The 19,856-nt window shown below is 37.4% G+C and overlaps 1 protein-coding gene and 1 pseudogene across 2 annotated transcripts in view; one reads left to right on the top strand and one right to left on the bottom strand.

Moving 5' to 3' along the window:
• The window catches only part of HS2ST1 (heparan sulfate 2-O-sulfotransferase 1), a 173,411-nt gene that overhangs the window by 44,681 nt on the left and 108,874 nt on the right, over window positions 1-19,856 (bottom strand). The gene's annotated exons all lie outside the window — the stretch shown is intronic.
• Window positions 8,574-10,296, top strand: LOC132001547 (histone H2A.Z-like; annotated as a pseudogene).

The raw sequence follows: 19,856 nt of genomic DNA, 5'->3' as shown, positions 1-19,856 counted from the left end.
TTGAAAATAGAACTACCCTATGACCCAGCAATTGCACTATTGGGTATTTATCCTAAAGATACAAACATAGTGATCCGAAGGGGCACATGCACCCGAATGTTTATAGCAAAAACGTCTACAACAGCCAAACTATGGAAAGAACCTAGATGTCCATCAACAGATGAATGGATAAAGAAGATGTGGTGTGTATACACACACACACACACACACACACACACACACACACACACAATGGAATACTATGCAGCCATCAAAAGAAATGAAATCATGCCATTTGCGACAACGTGGATGGAACTAGAGGGTATCATGCTTAGTGAAATAAGTCAATCGAAGAAAGACAACTATCATATGATCTCCCTGATATGAGGAAGTGGAGATGCAACGTGGGGGGTTGGGGGGGTAGGAGAAGAATAAATGAAACAAGATGGAATCGGGAGGGAGACAAACCATAAGTGACTCTTAATCTCACAAAACAAACTGAGGGTTGCTGGGGAGAGGGGCGTCAGGAGAGGGGGGTGGGGTTATGGACACTGGGGAGGGTATGTGCTATGGTGAGTGCTGTGAAGTATGTAAACCTGGTGATTCACAGACCTGTACCCCTGGGGATAAAAATACATTATATGTTTATAAAAAAATAAAAAATAAAAGATAAAATAAAAAGAGCTAATAGCACCTTTCACTTTAAAGGAGCTGGAGTAGACAAATGCTTTGCTCTTCTTACCACTATGGACAACGAAAAACCCTGGACATTATATATAAGTCTCTAAAAGGTAGAGAGAGAGGGCAGCCAGCCAACTAGTTAGAGTTCTTGGGACTCAGGAATGACCAAGTGGCAAGTTCCCTTCGCATATCCCAGCTTTGGAGCAATAGAGGCTGGCTGTCCAGAAATGGGCACACACAGAAAGAACCAAACAAAAGCCTATTCTCTCTAGCCAAAGGACCAAGGGAGGGACGGCAAAGCAAGACTGAAAACTCTCGGACATGACAACTCACCTTAGTCAAACCCTATAGAAAAAAATGGTCCCATCTCCACCCTTACAGGGCAGGTAGGCAGCCCAGACTTCTACCCTCACAAGGCTGTAATGAGGTACTCAATGTCCCTGAGAGGGTGGTGTCAGAGAAGACCAAGCAGGGAGCCAGAACTTTCACCCCAGGCAGCAGGTATCAAGTCACCTCTAAAGTGTCAGGAGACCAGGCAAACATACTTCCACATGGCAGTGATGAGGGACCCTTCCCTTTCCCTTCTTGATAGTGTTAGGTAAGACAGAGTGGGGAATCAGGACTTGTGCCCTCCTCCAGTGGGATAAAGCCACTCCCACTTGCCCTGCAGCATTCATGAGCCCATGCATGGCTCTCTTGGCAGTGGCTGAGAGAGGACCTGGACTTCTACTTCCACTTGGAAGTAAAAAAGGATCTGCCCTTCCCTTACCAGAGCAGCGTCAGAAAAAGTCAAATGAAACAGATTAAAATAGGATTCAGAGTCGCACATCAGAATAGAAACATGTCCAAGTTTCAATTGAATACTATTCAACATATCAAGAACCAGGAAGATCTCAAACCCAATCAACAGAGACAATCAAGAAACAACAACATCCGGATGACAGAGATGTTAGAATTATTAAAGATTTAAAGTGGTCATGATAAAAAATGCTTTCATGAATAATTATGAACAAGCTTGAATAAGCCTGAACCAAATGAATAAACAGAAAGCCTCAGCAAATCGGCTGAGTGACAAAAAGATATATTAAAAAAGACTGAAATGGAAGCTTCAGAACTCAAAATTAAAATAATCAAACTAAAAAACCGTGAGTACATTCAATAGCAGAATGGTAGGTAGGAAAGGAGAAAAGTTTAGTAAATTATAAGAGAGAACAAAAAGAAATTACCCAACAGCAGTAACCATGAGAAAATACACTGCAAACAATAACAACAGAGCCTCAGGGAACTGGGGGATATAACAAAAGATCTATATATTTTAGAAAGAGAGAGAGAGAGAGAGAGCGCACAAGTGCACACACAAGTGGGAGGAAGGAGCAGAGGGAAAGAGAGAATCCCAAGCAGACGTGACCCTGAGCACAGAGCCAACACAGAGCACAATGTCACAACCCTAAGCTCATGACCTGAGCAGAAACCAAGAGTTGAATACTTAACCAACTGAGCCACCCAAGCATCCCTCTGTCACAGAGTTTTGACAGGAGAAAGAAGGCAGGGCAATAAGGGTACTGAAAGAATTCATACCTGAAAACATGACATTCTGACAAGAGACCTAAGCAGGAAGATTCAAAATACTGAACAAACTCCAAACAAAGTAAACCAAAGAGATACAAAATAGGACACATCATAATTAAACTTCTGAAAAACAAAGAGAAAAAAAATCTTGAAAGTAGCCGGAGTATGAAGCCTTAACTATAGGAGAAAACTGGAATAACAGCAGAATAACAGAAATGGCACAATGTTTCTCAAGTGCTAAAACAAAAAAATCCTATGCCCAGAGAAAATAATCTGGGAATGAAAATATAAATGAGATATTCTCATCTGAAAGAAAACTAAGCAAATTTACCACCAGCAGATCTACCTTAAAGATTAGCTAATGATAGTCACCTAAACATTGTGTGATGTGGTTCTAAATATAAATAGAGGAAGTATTAAAGACAATTATATTGTAAATGGTAGATAGAAAAGGGATGTTATTGGTGTTAAGCTTTCCATACTTTACTTGGATTGGTAAAATTATGATACCAGTAGACTGTAACAAGTAATTTTTTTTTAAGATTTTATTTATTTGTCAGGGAAAGAGAGAGAGAAGAGAGCACAGAAGCCACAAGAGCAGCAGACTCCCCGCTGAGTAAAAAGCCAGATGCAAGACTTGATCCCAGGACCCTGGCTGGGATCATGACCTGAGCTGAAGGCAGTCGCTTAACTAACTGAGCCACCCAGGCATCCTTTGAGAAGTGATATTTATATAAATAGATAGAGCAACCATGAAAAAAGCTATATGAAGACTTTAAACTCAAATACAGTATATAAATCACAATTCTAAAAAAATTTAAAACCTACAGGAATGCAGAAAGAAGAAAACAGAAACAACAAAACCAGAGAGAACAAACAAAAAATAAAAATATCAAAGGACATTTTAAAAAGACATTGAAGCAAATTAAAAGAAAACTTACGGGATATAGCTCATGCAGGACTGAAAGGGAAATTTACAACACTACATGTATACATCAAGAAAGAATAGCTTCCAACCAATCATCTAAGCTCCTACGTCAAAACCAGAAAAAGAGCAAGATAAACTCAAAGCAAGAAGGAACGGAATAATAAAGAACAAAAACCAATGAAAATGAAACTGAAAACAGAACAACAATATGGGGGGATAATGAATAAAACAAATAGCTGGTTCTTTGAAAAAAATCAGTTAAATTGATAAAATTTTAGCAAGACTAATAAAAACAAAGACAATTTTTATTTTATTTTATTTTTTTAAGATTTTATTTATTTATTTGGCAGGCAGAGATCACAAGTAGGCAGAAAGGCAAGCAGAGAGAGAGGAAGGGAAGCAGGCTCCCTGCTGAACAGAGAGCCCGGATGTGGGGCTCAATCCCAGAACCCTGGGATCATGATCTGAGCTGAAGGCTTAACCCATTGAGCCACCCAGGTGCCCCCAAGAAAAATTTTAATATTAGGAACAAAAAAGGCATAACTAGGTATTCTGCAGACATCAAAAGGAAAGAAGAGTATACTACAAACAATTTCACACATATAAATCTGACAGCCTGATAAAATGGACAACTTCCTTGAAAACCAAACTGTGAGAACACATTCAATGTGAAATTTGTAATCTGAACTTCTCTATAACTATTAAGGAAATTAAATTCATAACTTTGAAACTCCTAAAGAATAAAATACCAGGGATCTGGCAAAACTGAATTTCTGTTCATGATAAAAACTCTCAGAAAAATAGGAATATAGAAGAAGTTCCTCTACAAAATGCTATAGCTACCCTAAGAATGAAAAACTGAAATTGAATGCTTTCCTTCTAATATCAGGAAGAAGGCCTACAGTAGAGTTTCATTACTCTTACTTAACATAGTGTTGGAAGTTCTAGCCAGTGCATTAAAGCAAAATAATAATACAAACAGCAGCAGTAGCAACAGCAGCATACAGATAGAAAAAGAAGAAATAAAACCAGCCCTATTTAAAAATGATAGAATTTTCTATGAAGAAACTCACAAGGAATCTACAAAAACAATAGAATCCTAGAATAAGTCAGTTCAGCAAAGTTCCAGAATATAAAATAAAAATACAAAATCGAGGGGTGCCTGGGTGACTCAGTAGGCTAAGTGTTCAACTATTAATTTTGGCTCAGGTCATGATCTCATGGTCATGCCATCAAGTCTTGTGTCAGGCTCCATGCTGGGCATGCAGCCTGCTTGAGATTCTCTCCCTCTCCACACCACCCAACACACACACTCTCTCTCAAAAAATAAATAAATAAATAAATAAAAATAAAAATAAAAAAAATAATAATTTTTAAAATACAGAATACATTTATTTCTATCCTAAACATAAAGACATAAAAATGACAATTCAATATCATCTACAATCACACCAAAAACAAACAAGCAAACAAACAAAAAACCCTGTTGTAAATCTAACAAAACATATACAGGACTTACATGCAGAAAAAAGGTTGCAAACCTCTAAAACTTGTTACAAGACATGAATCTACACATTCAAGCTCAATGGACTATAAGAAGGATAAACTCAAAGAGATCCACAGTGACAAATTAAATCAAACTGCTAAAAGCCAAGGCCAATGTGAGTATCTTGAAAACAGCAAGAAAAAAGCCACTTATTAACAAAGGATCTGCAGTAAGATTAACAGTGTATGTTGGTCCACTTGACCATGTCTTAGAGTTCCTAAGGCTCTGGTCCCTTTCCTCACTAGTTTTTCTTTTCACCCCGACTATAATTTTAATTGCTCTTTCTTTCTGTTCACTGATGGAAAGTGAAAATAGGAATAGATTGCTTGAGTCCCCATCTTCTATCAAAGTATTCAAGTGATTGAGATGCACAAAGAATGAAGTCTTAAAGTTGGTCTACCTATGATTTTTAACTGTAATATTTTATATTTAAAAAATAGGTACCTGAAAAGGTAGTTCTATAATATCATCATTCTGTATTTAACTATGTGGTTCAACTCCATTCTAACATACAAACAGACTAAATCTTAGACAACCAGTTAAATGCAAAGCACAGGCTCTGGAGTCAGATTAACATGACAACAGTATCTGGACATCAGTATTCAGGTGGGGATCTCTTCTTTGACACTCAGTTTCCTCATCTAGATGGCGATGATAATGGTGCCTCTTTGGGCTGTTTTAAAAAATCAAAACGTGAGAATATATATAAAAACTTACCATAGAGCATGCATATAACAAATGATACATATAAACTTAAAATACATAGTGATAACTCCATGTTAGCTACTACCAATATTACTATTTCATATAGATGATTAGTGTTTCTTAGACTGATAATAAATTCTTCTTTGAAGAATTTCACATTTTTAATTTGTGTAATAACTGTTATAACTGTAAAGAACTGTAAAAACGTTTTACAAGCTTAGAAAGTATATTAAGTAAAATACAATTCATATTTTTTAACTTAGTAACCTAACAACAAGAAGAATTATACTGGTGGTCACTGGATCAATGAGACATTTAACAGCTACTTTAAAGTTCTTACCTAATCATGTCAAGATCATTAACCAATATATTTTTAGTGGCAGTTCATCAGTGAGATGAAGTTTGGAAAGAAATTTGATTTTTATAATGTATTTTCATTAATGTTAAGAATTAATGGATGATTAATGCACAAGCATAATGTATATGTAAAACATGTATTACAAAGCCTAGGAGAAGTCACTGCATGTAAAGGCAGTATTTGTTAAATTAAAAATAAATGAGTGTTTTATACACTGCTGAGCATCCTTTTTTCCCCCTAGTTTTTATTGTATTATGTTAGTCACCATACAGTACATCATTAGTTTTTGATGTAGTGTTCCATGATTCATTGTTTGCATTTAACACCCAGGGCTCTATGCAATCCATGCCCTCCTTAATACCCATCACCAGGGTCACCCATTCCCATACTCCCCTCCCTTCTAAAATCCTTAGTTTGTTTCTTGGAGTCCATAGTCTCTCATGGTTCACCTCCCACTTCAATTTCTCCCCCTTCATTTTTCCCTTCCTTCTCCTAATGTTCTTCACGCTATTTATGTTCCACAAATAAGTGGAACAATATAACGATTGACTTTCTCTGTTTGACTTATTTCACTTAGCATAATCTCCTTCAGGCCCATCCATGTTGATGGAAAAGTTGGGTATTTATCCTTTCTGAAGGATGAGTAGTATTCCATTGTGTATCCCGACCACATCATCTTTATCCATTCATCTGTTGTAGAGCATCTTGGCTCTTTTCAGAGTTTGGCTATTGTGGACACTGCTGCTATGAACACTGGGGTGCATATGGTCCTTCTTTCCACTACATCTGCATCTCTCGGGTAAATACCCAGTACTGCAATTGCAGGGTCATAGGGTAACTCTATTTTTAATTTTTTGAGGAAACTCCACACTGTTTTCCAAAGTGGTTGCACCAACTTGCATTCCACCAACAGTGTAAGAGGGTTCCCCTTTCTCCACAACTTCTCTAACACTTGCTTTTTGCCTTGTCAATTTTTGCCACAGAATGCACTTTATTAAAATAAATCTCTGCTAGTAATCTTTTTTAAACTAAAATAAAGGTATGATAATATGAAAGATTTGAAGGTAGAAAAAATAAGTTCAGGGAAGACAAAAATTGTTCCTAAAGCATAAATGTAAATACTGGAGGAAAAAATACAATAGGAGGGACTCAATTAGATGTAAACATTGTAATCCAGCTAAAATATTGACATTATAATGGCAGAAAGATTCAGAAATGTCCTCAAATTTTAGCATTAGTCCAAACTTCCATCAAAAATAGATGTGCTTTGATTACTGAAATAAATAGCATACCAAGAAAATTAAAGCATTTTCAAAATCAAGAAAGAAATACCAATACTGTCTACAAAGCTGAATTACTTTCAGTAAAAAGAAGGAGTAACTAGGACTCAACTCCAGGTTTGGAGATCATTAACTAAAACCTAATTCAATAGCTGTTTGAGAATTAGAATTTGTGGTGCTGAAAACTTGCCATTATTTCATGAGAGCCTGATATATATCATTCTGTAAAGTAATGGTTTTCAATTTGGGCATGTAACAGAATGACTTGCAGGATTCTTAAAGTATAGATTCCTGCCTTCCCACATTCTTCCAGTTAACTAATTCAGGGTCCAAGGAATTTACATTTCTATCAAATTCCAAGGTGATGCTAATATGATTGTCCATGAGCTAAGAATTCAAGTTCTATACAGTATTTCTTTTGGTTTATTAAGAACACAGTTATAGAATTGTCTCTTTCTATGTAAATAGTTCATTCCTATCCCAATTAATTTGGAATTTACAATAATTTTTGCAACAGTTTAGATCTGTAAAAAATAACACTATTCAACTTCATGGTATAAACTAGTTGAAAGGGTGTTCCAGTGCACACCCTCTTGAAAGAGTGCACACACACACAAGCTGGGGTGGGGGGAGGTCAAAGGGAGAGGGAGAAGCAAGCTCCCCATTGAACAGGAAGCCCAAACACAGGGCTGGATCCCAGGCCCCTGAGATCAGGACCTGAGCTGAAGGCAGATGCTTAACTGACTGAGCCATCTGGGTGTACCTATATATGAAGAAATTCTGATCAGATTACAGTCTCCAGCCTTACACATAAACTACCTATAGTTATTACTTTTTGTATTTTAATAACAAAGAGTTTGTTATTACTTTTGTATTTTAATAACAGAGTTTGGATATTAATTTTTATATTTTATAGTTTGGAAAGTTGATATCTATATATTAAGAGTTAATAATACATAAACTGCAATGAAAAGGAAGAAATTGTCAAACTGGATTAAAAAATAGAAGACCCAACTATATCCTGCCTAAAAGTAACCCGTACCTTAAATAAAAGAAAGAAATGATTTAAAAGGAAAAGGATGGAATGAAACATTTATCATGTTAACATAAATCAAAAGAAAGCTGGAGTGGTCATATTAATAATGAAGGATAGTAAGAAGACAGGCAGGCAGGGACCCTGCCTTAAGAGGAAACCACCCTTAAAAGGATTTTACACCACCCTGGAAGGAGCCCTTCACCCTTTCCCACAGAACTATCTAATAAGAGATGAACAAGTGGACAAAAATCTGGGTGGGTGACAGGCGCATGGAGCAGTTATTAGAGTAAAACAGCCCACCAGTAAGCCCATAAAAACCCCTAGACTTAGAAACTCAGGTGGCAACCCTCTCAGGTCCCCTCCCTCTTCAGGAGCTTTGTACTGTGGTTCAATAAACTTTGCTTCACTATGGCTCAATAAACTGCTTTGCTGCCCACCATTCTTCGTCTGCCTACCTCTTCATTCATTTTTCAAAGTGGCATGACCAAGAAATGCGAGCACTAAAGAAAAAGAAATCCTGCAACATTATTAACATGGACTTCAGAAGAAAGAATATTGCTAAGAAAAAAGGTTATTCTGTAATAATAAAGGAGTCATTTTATCAAGCAGACATAATGACCTTAAAAGCCTGTGCACCTTCAGGTTTCAAAATACACAAGTAAAAACCTAAAAATAAATAAATAAATAAATAAAAGACAAATCCACAAGTATAACTGGTGATTTCACCATAATGCTTTCAATAATCGACAGAATTATTAGAAAAGTAGACACAAAACCAGTAAATTGTTAGACAGAAAGCCCGTAAAGATATAGAAAACTTGAACAATGTTATTAACTAACTGCCCAACTGGCATTTGCAGAACACTCCAACTAGAACACAGACATATTCTTTTCAAGCACACCTGGAACATTTAACAAGACAGACAATATTCTGAGTCATAAAACAAGGGTTGATAAATATGAAAGAATTCAAATCAGACAAAGTATGTTCTCTGACTACAATGGAATTAAATTAACAACCAACAACAGAAAAGGTATTTGAGAAGTCTACAATATTTGAACTAAAGAACATGCTTCGAGTAACCTCAAATACAAAGAAAACACCAAAAGGCAACTAAAAAAGCATTCTAAACCTAATAAAACTGAAATATACTGAAATTTCTAGGATGTAGCTAAAGAAGTGCCTCCAGGGAAACTTAATGGTACTACAAGACCATATTTAAAAAGAAGGTCTAATATTAATAACTAATAACCTTTGCCTAAAGAAACTAGAAAGAGTAAATAAAAGCAGAAATCAACAAAACAGAAAAAAATACAGAAAAAATCAATAAGAGCTGATAACTCTGTAGCCAGACTAATAATAAGAAGAAAAAACAAAATTATCAACAGCAGGAACAAGGAAAAGTCACTACTGAAAGTAAAGGAACAATGCCAATGTATCCAACAACTTAGAAGAAATGGCCAAATTCTTTGGAAAACAAAAATTAACAAGGCTCATTCAAGTATAGGTAACTAAACGGAACAACCTTTACCCACTAAAGAAGTTAAATTTGTAGATGAAAACCTCCCCCACCACACACACAAACCCCCAAAACCACAAAAAAAACAGACCTTCCTACAGTTAAAACAACAGGCCCAGATAGCTTTACTAGGAAATTCTACCAAACATTTAAAAAAAATACCAATTCAACACAAACTTAAAACTGAAGACAGAACAGTTCCCAAGTCATTCTACACAGATATTACAGGACACTACAGAGCTGGAGCATGTTATAACAAAGGACTAGATGGCAGGATCTCACTAGTCCTTGTTCTGCCTGGAGTTTCAGCAGAATTTGAAATTGCTGGCAGAAAGGCTGGGGTGACTCTGGAGAGGCCAAGACAAAGGCAGTTTTCACTCAGAGAGCTGGCTTCCAGCTGCCAGTGGGTGTACTCATCAACACCTGCGATGGTAGACAGCGCACCCATCCTGGAGCAACTCACCACAGAGGTACCTACCAGCTTTGGCAGGACAACATCGAAAGAGCTGAAGGTAAAGTGTATTATCCCTGTTTGCAACTTGCAGTTCTTGGAGATGGAGTTAGACTCTCCAATCAAGGCTACAGTTGCTAGTGGGATGTCATCCCACACACCCACAAATCTCCATTTTGGCGGAAAGGACAAATGAAGACTGCTGCAAGGATGCCTAGATTCCTTCTTATCTCAGGACTCTAAATACTCTTAACAGCTGTCCAGTGTTGTGATTCCAGGGGACTGTATCTCCATGAAAAACACAATTTGGCCTTTTTGTAATTCTTCTTGAGCATGTTAGAAGTTTAATTAGCTTTCCAACAAATCAAATTTCTGCATTCCCGCCTCAACCATGTTTCAGTGTTACTATGGCTTCAAAGAAGCTATTGATTCTTAAGTAGTGTATTTTGACTGAGTTGACTGTTTTTATTTTTATTTTTATTTTTAGATTTTATTTATTTATTTGACAGAGATCACAAGTAGGCAGAGAGGCAGGTGGGGGGTAGAGGGAAGTAGGCTCCCCAGTGAGCAGGAGCCCGATGTGGGGCTCAATCCCAGGACCCTGAGATCATGACCTGAGCTGAAGGCAGAGGCTTTAACCCCCTGAGCCACCCAGGCGCCCCCTGAGTTGACTGCTTTTTAAAAATTGTTTGGATTTTAATTGTGAGGCATAAATTATAGTAGAAATGTTTGGTTCCAAACAGACATTACTTCCAGTGGATAAGCTCAATACAGATCATATGCCCCCTCTCCATCAAAAAAATCCATTACAGACCAAATCCCATAGAAACACAGAGGCAAAAATTAACAAATTAAGTTAAATGAGTACAATACATAAAAGGATAAACATTAAACCCATGTGGGAATTCAACGTTGGTTTAACATTCAAAATTCATCATATTAACAAGCTAAAAAAGAAAAACCGCATGATCATCTTAATACAGAGAAAGCGTTTTGACAAAATCCAACATCCATTCACGATAAAAATATAAGCATAGTAGGAATAGAGGATAATTTCCTCAAAATGATAAAAAGATACCTTTGAGAACTCTATAGCCATCATTATTGAAATACTGGATGTTTTTACCCTAAGATTAGTAATATAGCAAGAATGTCCATTCTCACCACTTTTATGCAACACTATCCTGGAGGCTCTAGCCAATGCAGTAAGGTAAAAAAATAAAATCAAGGCACACAAATTAAAGAGCAAAAACTAAAACTGCATTTTGTTGCAGGAAGCATAGTTGTCTCTGCAGAAATTCCTAAGGAATCTACAAAAGACCTAGGAGAATTAATGAATATAGCAAGGGTTATGGGATACAAAAATCAGAAAAACATATCAATTTATTTCTGTATAACAATAACAAACAGTAAAGATGTCAAAACTACCATTTAAAGTAACACAAGAATATGGATAACTTTTCAAAAAGATATAAAAGACATACAGTAAAAATTACAAAACAGAGTTACTCTAAGATGGCAGAGGAGTAGGAAACTGAATTATCATCAGGTCCCAGGAGTTCAGCTAGATAGTTACCAAACCATTCTGAACACCTACAAACTCAAGAAGAGATAGAAGAGAAGAGCAGCAATTGTAGGAACAGAAAATCGACCACTTTCTGGAAGGTAGGATGTGTGGAGAAGTGAATCCAAAGCCATGGGAAGATAGACTGGGCAGGGGGGCCAGCTCCCAGCAAGGAGGAGAGCAGCAGCGCACAAAATTGAAACTTTTAAAAGTCTGCTCCACTGAGGGATGTCCCTCCAGAGGCTAAGTGGAGGGGCAGAAACCTCGCAAGGACACTGGGGTCTCAGGACCCACGGAGTCACAGAAATACCAGAGGTGCCTGAGTGTGGCAGAGCTCCCAGGTATGGCAGTGGGGAAGCCAGCAGCAGAGATGGAGCTGAGGAGTGTGCTCTCAGCTCTGGGCTACCTTAAACAGTGATCCAAGTCACAGTCAGACCACTGCTCTTATAGCAGGGATCCCACAAGTGGCAGATCCAGAGAGAACCCCTCCATCATCCAGGAGGAGCAGCGCAGAAGTGTGCTACACGAATCTGCTGGGTTTGGAGACTCCAAAGCTGTACGCCAGAGATAGAAATGCTCGGTCTCAGGCCAGGTGAGCTCCGAGTGCAGATGGAGACCAGGGAGACATGAGGAATTGACTGGTTTTCTCTGAGGGCTCACTGAGGAGTAGGGCCCCAAGCTCCCAGCTCATACAGGCTAGAGATTAGGAGGCCACCATCTTCATTCCCATCCTCCAGAGCTGTACAGAAAGCATTCAGGGAACAAAAGCAACCGAGAACAAACCTCGGGCAAAGACGTTTGAGAATGAATGCAACAGGCCCCTTCCCCAGAAGATCAGCAAGAATATCCCGCCAAGACCAAGTTCACCAATCAGTGAGAACTGCGGAACTCCAGAGCTAGGGGAAAACAACACATAGAATTAATGGCTTTTTATCCATGATACTTCAGTCCTTCAAAGTTAAAATCTTTAAATTTTATTTTTTTCTTATTCTATTTTTTAACTTTTCCTCATTCCTATTTTAATGTTCTTAAACCATGTTTTCTTATCAATATCTTTAAAAAATCATTTTTTAAAAGATTTTATTTATTTATTTGATAGCATGAACACAAGTAGGCTAGGCAGAGAGGCACGCAGAGAGAGAGGGAGAAGCAAGCTCCCCACCGAGCAGAGACCCCAATGCGGGGCTCGATTCCAGGACCCCAAGACCATGATCTGAACCGAAAGCAGAGGCCCAAACCACTGAGTCAGCCAGGTGCCCCTTAAAAAGTCATTTAAAATTTTCATTGTTATACTCATATTTTATTCGTTTATTCTGTTTAACCTTATTTTGTATACATACAGATTTTTTTTTAAACTTGGGCATACAATTTCTTCTAATATATCAAAATATACCCTAAATCTAGGGCATGGGTTTGTTCTATTCTCCACCCTGATAACTTTTCTCTTTTCTTTATTCAACCAACTTCTTATTAATTTCTTTTTAAGAATCTTTAAAAATTTTCATTTTTACAGTCATATTCCATCCCTTCAACGTGTTCACCCTTATTTTTGTGTATATATGTCTAAATTTTTATTCTTTAAAATTTTGGGAGGTAGTTTCTTCTAAGAGACCAGAATACAGCCAAAATCAAGTGGGTAGCTCTGTTCAATTCACCAGTATAATATTTTCTTATTTTTTATTTTAATTTTTGTCCCCCTTACTTCTCCCACCTGTTTTGGGTCTATTCAGATTTGGTTAGTGTATACTTTTCTGGGGTCATTGCCACCTCTTTAGTATTTGTTCTCTTATCCATCTATTTTTATCTGGATAAAATAACAATGTGGAAAAACTCACACCACACACACACACACACACAAAAGGCAGTACCAATGGCTAGGGACCTAATTAATACGGACATTAGTAATAGGTCAAAACAAGAGTTCAGAATGATGATTATCAACATGCTAGCTGGGCTTGAGAAAAGCATGGAAGATATTAGAGAATCCCTTTCTAGACAGATGAAAGAAATAAAATCTAACCAAGCTGAAATTTAAAAAGCTATTAATGAGGTATAATAAAAAATGGATGCTCTTACTGCTATGATAAATGATGCAGAAGAGAGAATTACTGATACAGAAGACCAAATGATGGTGAATAAAGAAGCTGAGCAAAAGAGAGACAAACAACAACTGGACAACAAGGCGAGAATTCGAGAGATAAGTGATACCATAAGACAAAACAGTAATAGAATAATTGGGATTCCAGAAGAAGAAGAAAGAGAGAGGGAGGCAGAAGGTATACTGGAGCAAATTATTGTAGAGAACTTCCCTCATATGGCAAAGGGAATAAGCATCAAAATCCAGGAGGTGCAGAGAATCCCCCTCAAAATCAATAAGAATAGGTCCACACCTCGTCACCTAAGAGTAAAATTTACAAGTCTTAGTGACAAAGAGAAAATCCTGAAAGCAGCTCAGGACAAGAAGTCTGTAATATACAATGGTAAAAATACTGGATTGGCAGCAGACTTATCCACAGAGACCTGGCAGGCCAGAAGGAACTGGCATGATATATTCAGAGCACTAAATGAGGAAAACATGCAGCCAAGAACACTATCCAGCTAGGTTATCAGTAAAAATAGAAGGAGAGATAAAAAGCTTCCAGGACAAACAAAAACTAAAAGAGTTTGTAAACACCAAACCAGATCTACAGAAAATATTGAAAGGGGTCCTCTAAGCAAAGAGAGAGCCTAAAAGTAACAGACCAGAAAGCAACAGAGACGATATGCAGTAACAGTCACCTTACAGGTAATACAATGGCACTAAATTCGTAACTTTCAATAGTGACCCTGAATGTAAATGGGCTAAATGCCCTAATCTAAAGACACAGGATATCAGAATGGAAGAAAAAAAACAGGACCCACTGATATGCTGTCTACAAGAAACTCATTTTAGACCTAAAGACACCTACAGATTTAAAGTGAGGAGGTGGAAAACCATTTACCATGCTAATGGACATCAAAAGAAAGCCAGGGTGGCAATCCTTATATCAGATAAATTAGATTTTAAGCCAAAGACTATAATAAGAGATGAGGAAGGATGCTGCATCATACTTAAAGGGTCTGTCCAATAAGAAGATCTAACAATTTTAAATGTCTATGCCCCTAGCATGGGGAGAAGCCAATTATATAAACCAATTAATAAAAAAACTCAAAGGAACATATTGACAACAATACAGTAATAGCAGGGGACTTTAACACCCACCCCCAACAGAAATGGAAAGATCATCTAAGCAAAAGATCAACAAAGAAATAAAGGCTTTAAGTGACACACTAGACTAGAGGGACATCACAGACATATTCAGAACATTCCATCCCAAGGCAACAGAATACACATTCTTATCTAGTGCACATGGAACATTCTCTCCAGAATAGATCACATTCTGGGTCACAAATCAGGTCTCCACTAGTACCAAAAGACCGGCATCATTCCCTGCATATTTTCGGACCACAATGCTCTAAAACTAGAGCTCAATCACAAGAGGAAAGTTGGAAGAACTCAAATACATGGAGGCTAAGGAGCATCCTACTAAAGAATGAATGGACCAACCAGGAAACTAAAGAAGAATTGAAAAAGTTCATGGAAACAAATGAAAATGAAAACACAACTGTTCAATATCTGTGGAACACAGCGAAGGTTGTCCTGAGAAGAAAGTATATAGCAATACAAGCCTTTCTGAAGAAACAAGGAAAGTCTCAAATACACAACCTAACCTTGCACCTAAGGAGCTGGAGAAAGAACAGCAAATAAAGTCTAAACCTGGCAGAAGAGAAATAATGCAGAAATCATTATTAAATAGAAACCAAAAGAACAGTAGAACAAATCAATGAAAGCAGAAGCTGGTTCTTTGAGAGAATTAAGAAGATTGATAACGTCCTGGCCAGGCTTATGAAAAGGAAAAGAGAAAGGACCCAAATTAATAAAATCATGAATGAAAGAGGAGAGATCACAACCAACACCGATGAAATACAAACAATTGTAAGAACATATCATGAGCAACCATACACCAGCAAATCTGACGATATGGAAGAAATGGATGCATTCCTAGAGACCTATAAACTACCAAAGCTGAACCAGGAAGAAATAGAAAACCTGAACACACTCATAACTAGTAAGGAGATTGAAGAAGTCATCAAAAAATCTTCCAACAAACAAGAGCCAGGGCAAGGTGGATTCCCAAAAGAATTCTACCAAACATTTTTTTTTTTTTTAAGATTTTATGTATTTATTTGACAGAGAGAAATCACAAGTAGACGGAGAGGCAGGCAGAGAGAGAGAGAGGGAAGCAGGCTCCCCGCTGAGCAGAGAGCCCGATGCGGGACTCGATCCCAGGACCCTGAGATCATGACCTGAGCCGAAGGCAGCGGCTTAACCCACTGAGCCACCCAGGCGCCCCTCTACCAAACATTTAAAGAAGAATTAATACCTATTCTCCTGAAACTGTTTCAAAAAATAGAAATGGAAGGAAAACTTCCAAACTCATTTTATGAGGCCAACATGACCCTGTTCCCAAAATCAGACAAAGACCCCATTAAAAAGGAGAATTACAGACCAATATCCTTGATGAACACGGATGCAAAAATTCTCACCAAAATACTCACCAATAGGATCCAACAGTACATTAAAAGGATTATTCACCACAATTCAGTGGGATTCATTCCTGGGCTGCAAGGTTGGTTCAACAGCCACAAATCAATCAATGTGATACAATACATTAATAAAAGAAAGAACAAGAACCATATGATACTCTCAGCAGATGCCGAAAAAGCATTTGACAAAAGTACAGTATCCTTTCTTGATCAAAACTCTTCAAAGGGTAGAGGAAGAGGATACATACCTCAATATTATCAAAGCCATCTATGAAAAACCCATAGTGAATATCACCCTCAATGGGGAAAAACTGAGAGCTTTCCCCTGAGGTCAGAACAAGGCAGGGCTGTCCACTATCACCACTGCTATTCAACATAATACTATAAGTCCTAGCCTCAGCAATCACACAACAAAAAGAAATTAAAGGCATCCAAACTGGCAACAGAGATGTAAAACTCTCACTCTTTGCAGAAGGTATGATACTTTATGTGGAAAACCCAAAAGACTCCACTCCAAAACTGCTAGACCTCATACAGGAATTCAGTAACCTGTCAGGATATAAAATCAACGCACAGAAATCAGATGCATTTCTATACACAAACAGCAAGACAGAAGAAAGAAAAATTAAGGAGTTGATTTCATTCACCATTGCACCCAAACTATAAGATACCTAGGAATAATCCTAACCAAAGAGACAAAGAATCTGTACTCAGAAAACTAACAATTACTCACAAAAGAAATTGAGGAAGACACAAAGAGATGGAAAAACATTCTATGCATTGTGAAAATGTCTCTGCTACCTAAAGCAATCTAAACATTTAACGTAATCCCTATCAAAATACCATCAATTTTTTTCAAAGAAATGGAACAAATAATCCTAAAATTTATATGGAAGCAGAAAAGACCCCGAATAGCCCGAGAAATGTTGAAAAAGAAAACCAAAGTTGGTGGCATCACAGTTCCAGACTTCAATTCTATTACAAAGCTGTAATCATCAAGAGAGTATGGTACTGGCACAAAAACACATAGATCAAGGGAACAGAAGAGAGAGCCCAGAAATGGACCCTCAATTCTATGGTCAACTAATCTTTGACAAAGCAGGAAAGAATGTCCAATGGAAAAAAAACAGTCTCTTCAACAAATGGTGTTGGGAAAATTGGACAGCCACATGCAAAAGAATGAAACTGGACCATTTCCTTATACCACACACAAAAACAGACTCAAAGAGGATGAAAGACCTCAATGTGAGTCAGGAATCCATCAAGAATTTTGAGGAGAACAGAGGCATCAACCTCTTCGACCTCAGCCACAGCAACTTCTTCCTAGAAACATTGCCAAAGGCAAGGGAAGCAATGGCAAAAATGAATTGGGACGTCATCAAGATCAAAAGCTTCTGCAGAGCCAAGGAAACAGTCAACAAAACCAAAGGATGACTGACAGAATGAAAGAAGATATTTGCAAATGACATATTAGATAAAGGGCTAGTATCTAAATCTATAAAGAACTTATTAACTCAACACCCAAAGAACAAAAAATCCGATCAAGAAATGGGCAGAAGACATGAGCAGACATTTCTGCAAAGAAGACATCCAGATGGCCAACAGACACATGAAAAAGTGCTCGACATCAGGGAAATACAAATCAAAACCACAATGAGATACCACCTCACACCAGTCAGAACGCCTAAAATTAACAAGTCAGGGAATGACAGATGTTGGCGAGGATGCGGAGAAAGGGGAACCCTCCTACGCTGTTGCTAGGAATGTAAGCTGGAGCAGCCACTCTGGAAAACAGTATGGAGATTCCTCAAAAAGGTGAAAACAGAGCTACACAATGACCCAGCAATCTCACTACTGGAGATTTACCCTACAGATACAAATGTAGTGATCCGAAGGCACAAATGCACCTGAATGTTTATAGTAGCAATGTCTGCAATAGCCAAATTATGGAAAGAACCTGGATGTCCATCAACAGACGAATGGATAATGAAGATGTGGTGTACACACACACACACACACACACACACACACACACACACACACACTGGAATACTATGCAGCCCTCAAAAGAAATGAAATCCTGCCATTTGCAGTGATGTGTATGGAACTAGCGGATACTACGCTAAGCGAAGTAAGTCAATCAGAGAAAAATAATTATCATATGATCTTTCTGATAAGAGGAATTTGAGAGGTAGGACAGGGGGTTGTGGGGGGTAGGAAAGGGGAAAAAAGTGAAACAAGATGTGTTTGGGAGGGAGACAAATGGTAAGAGACTCAATCTCACAAACTGAGGGCTGCTGGGGGGTAGAGGGTGGGGATATGGTGGCTGGGTTATGGACAATGAGGAGGGTATGTGCTATGGTGAGTGCTTTGAACTGTGTAAACCTGATGATTCACAGACCTGTATTCCTGCGGCAAATAATACATTATATGATAATTTAAAAAAATAAAAAGGAAAAGAAAATTACAAAACACTGAAAAAAAGTAAGAAAAACCTAACTAGAGAGATATACCATGTTCATGGTTGAAAAGACTATTGTTAAGATGTCAATTCTCTTGCAAATTTATAGAGTATAAATTATACAAGTTTATACTTCTGGCTCACTGCTTCCCTCCAGAAGAATACATACTATACAACATATACAGTAACAAAGAACAAAGTTACTAGTTTCTTAACATTCATCTTTTGGTCAACTGTTCATCCACAAACTAGTTTATAGCCAGTTATATTTAATATTGTAATTGTACAAATCAATGATACATGAGTGTAAAAAGTAAGAGGGCTGTTGCTTCCACGAAAATCAAATTGGATATTCTGGGAAGACCAAGTAAAAGCTGCTCTTGAACCAGATATTGACAAGACAATTGCAAAAAAAAAACTTGAGAAAAAAAATTTGGAGATCTAAGCTGCTTCCCAAAGGTATTAGGGTTTTTTGGTTACATATTAAAAGAAGCCCAAAGTGGAAAATACAGACCAAGTTTTGTAAGTGTGCTTTATAAAACAAAACTAATGTGGAAATCCCCTAAATAGATTCAAAGTCAAAGAAAAAAATTTCTTTTATATTTCTGATATGTGCATGAATGAATGTACTCATGTATTGACTTAAAATATTAAGGTATAATTCCCACATGCATCAAACAACAAAATAGGGGCTTAGCCTTGCTAAATTAGAAGAGTTTCTAGGGTCTTATGAGTTTACTTTCTTCCAACTATAAAAGCTGATTAAAAAACTGATTAACAAAACCAGAAAAAAGAAAATAATACACAAGTTTGCCATCCAAATACAACACTTGTAAACACCTAGGATCATTTCTTCACTGTTTTCATTTTCCTTATGCTTTTATTAAACAGTAATCATAACATATAAACACCCTTGTACCTGCCTCTTCCCCTTAACTTTACAAACATGGTAGTTCTCCCATATCACTGAAAAAATTGTCTATTTCAAAACCTTGGATTTAGCCCAGGCTTTTAAATTTATAGAAGCCATATATGTACATACTAATGTCTATCTATGCTGAGGTCCTAAGGGTCATTCCTTTCTCTTTCTGCATTGAAAATCAGAAATTAAAGATAATATGGATTAAGAACAGCTAAAAAACTAGATTCCTG

This window comes from Mustela nigripes, chromosome 14 (genome assembly GCF_022355385.1).
Source record: "Mustela nigripes isolate SB6536 chromosome 14, MUSNIG.SB6536, whole genome shotgun sequence".
Classification (NCBI taxonomy): domain Eukaryota; kingdom Metazoa; phylum Chordata; class Mammalia; order Carnivora; family Mustelidae; genus Mustela; species Mustela nigripes.
The sequence above is the reverse complement of the archived record's forward strand: the minus strand, read 5'-3'. Positions and strand labels throughout refer to the sequence as shown.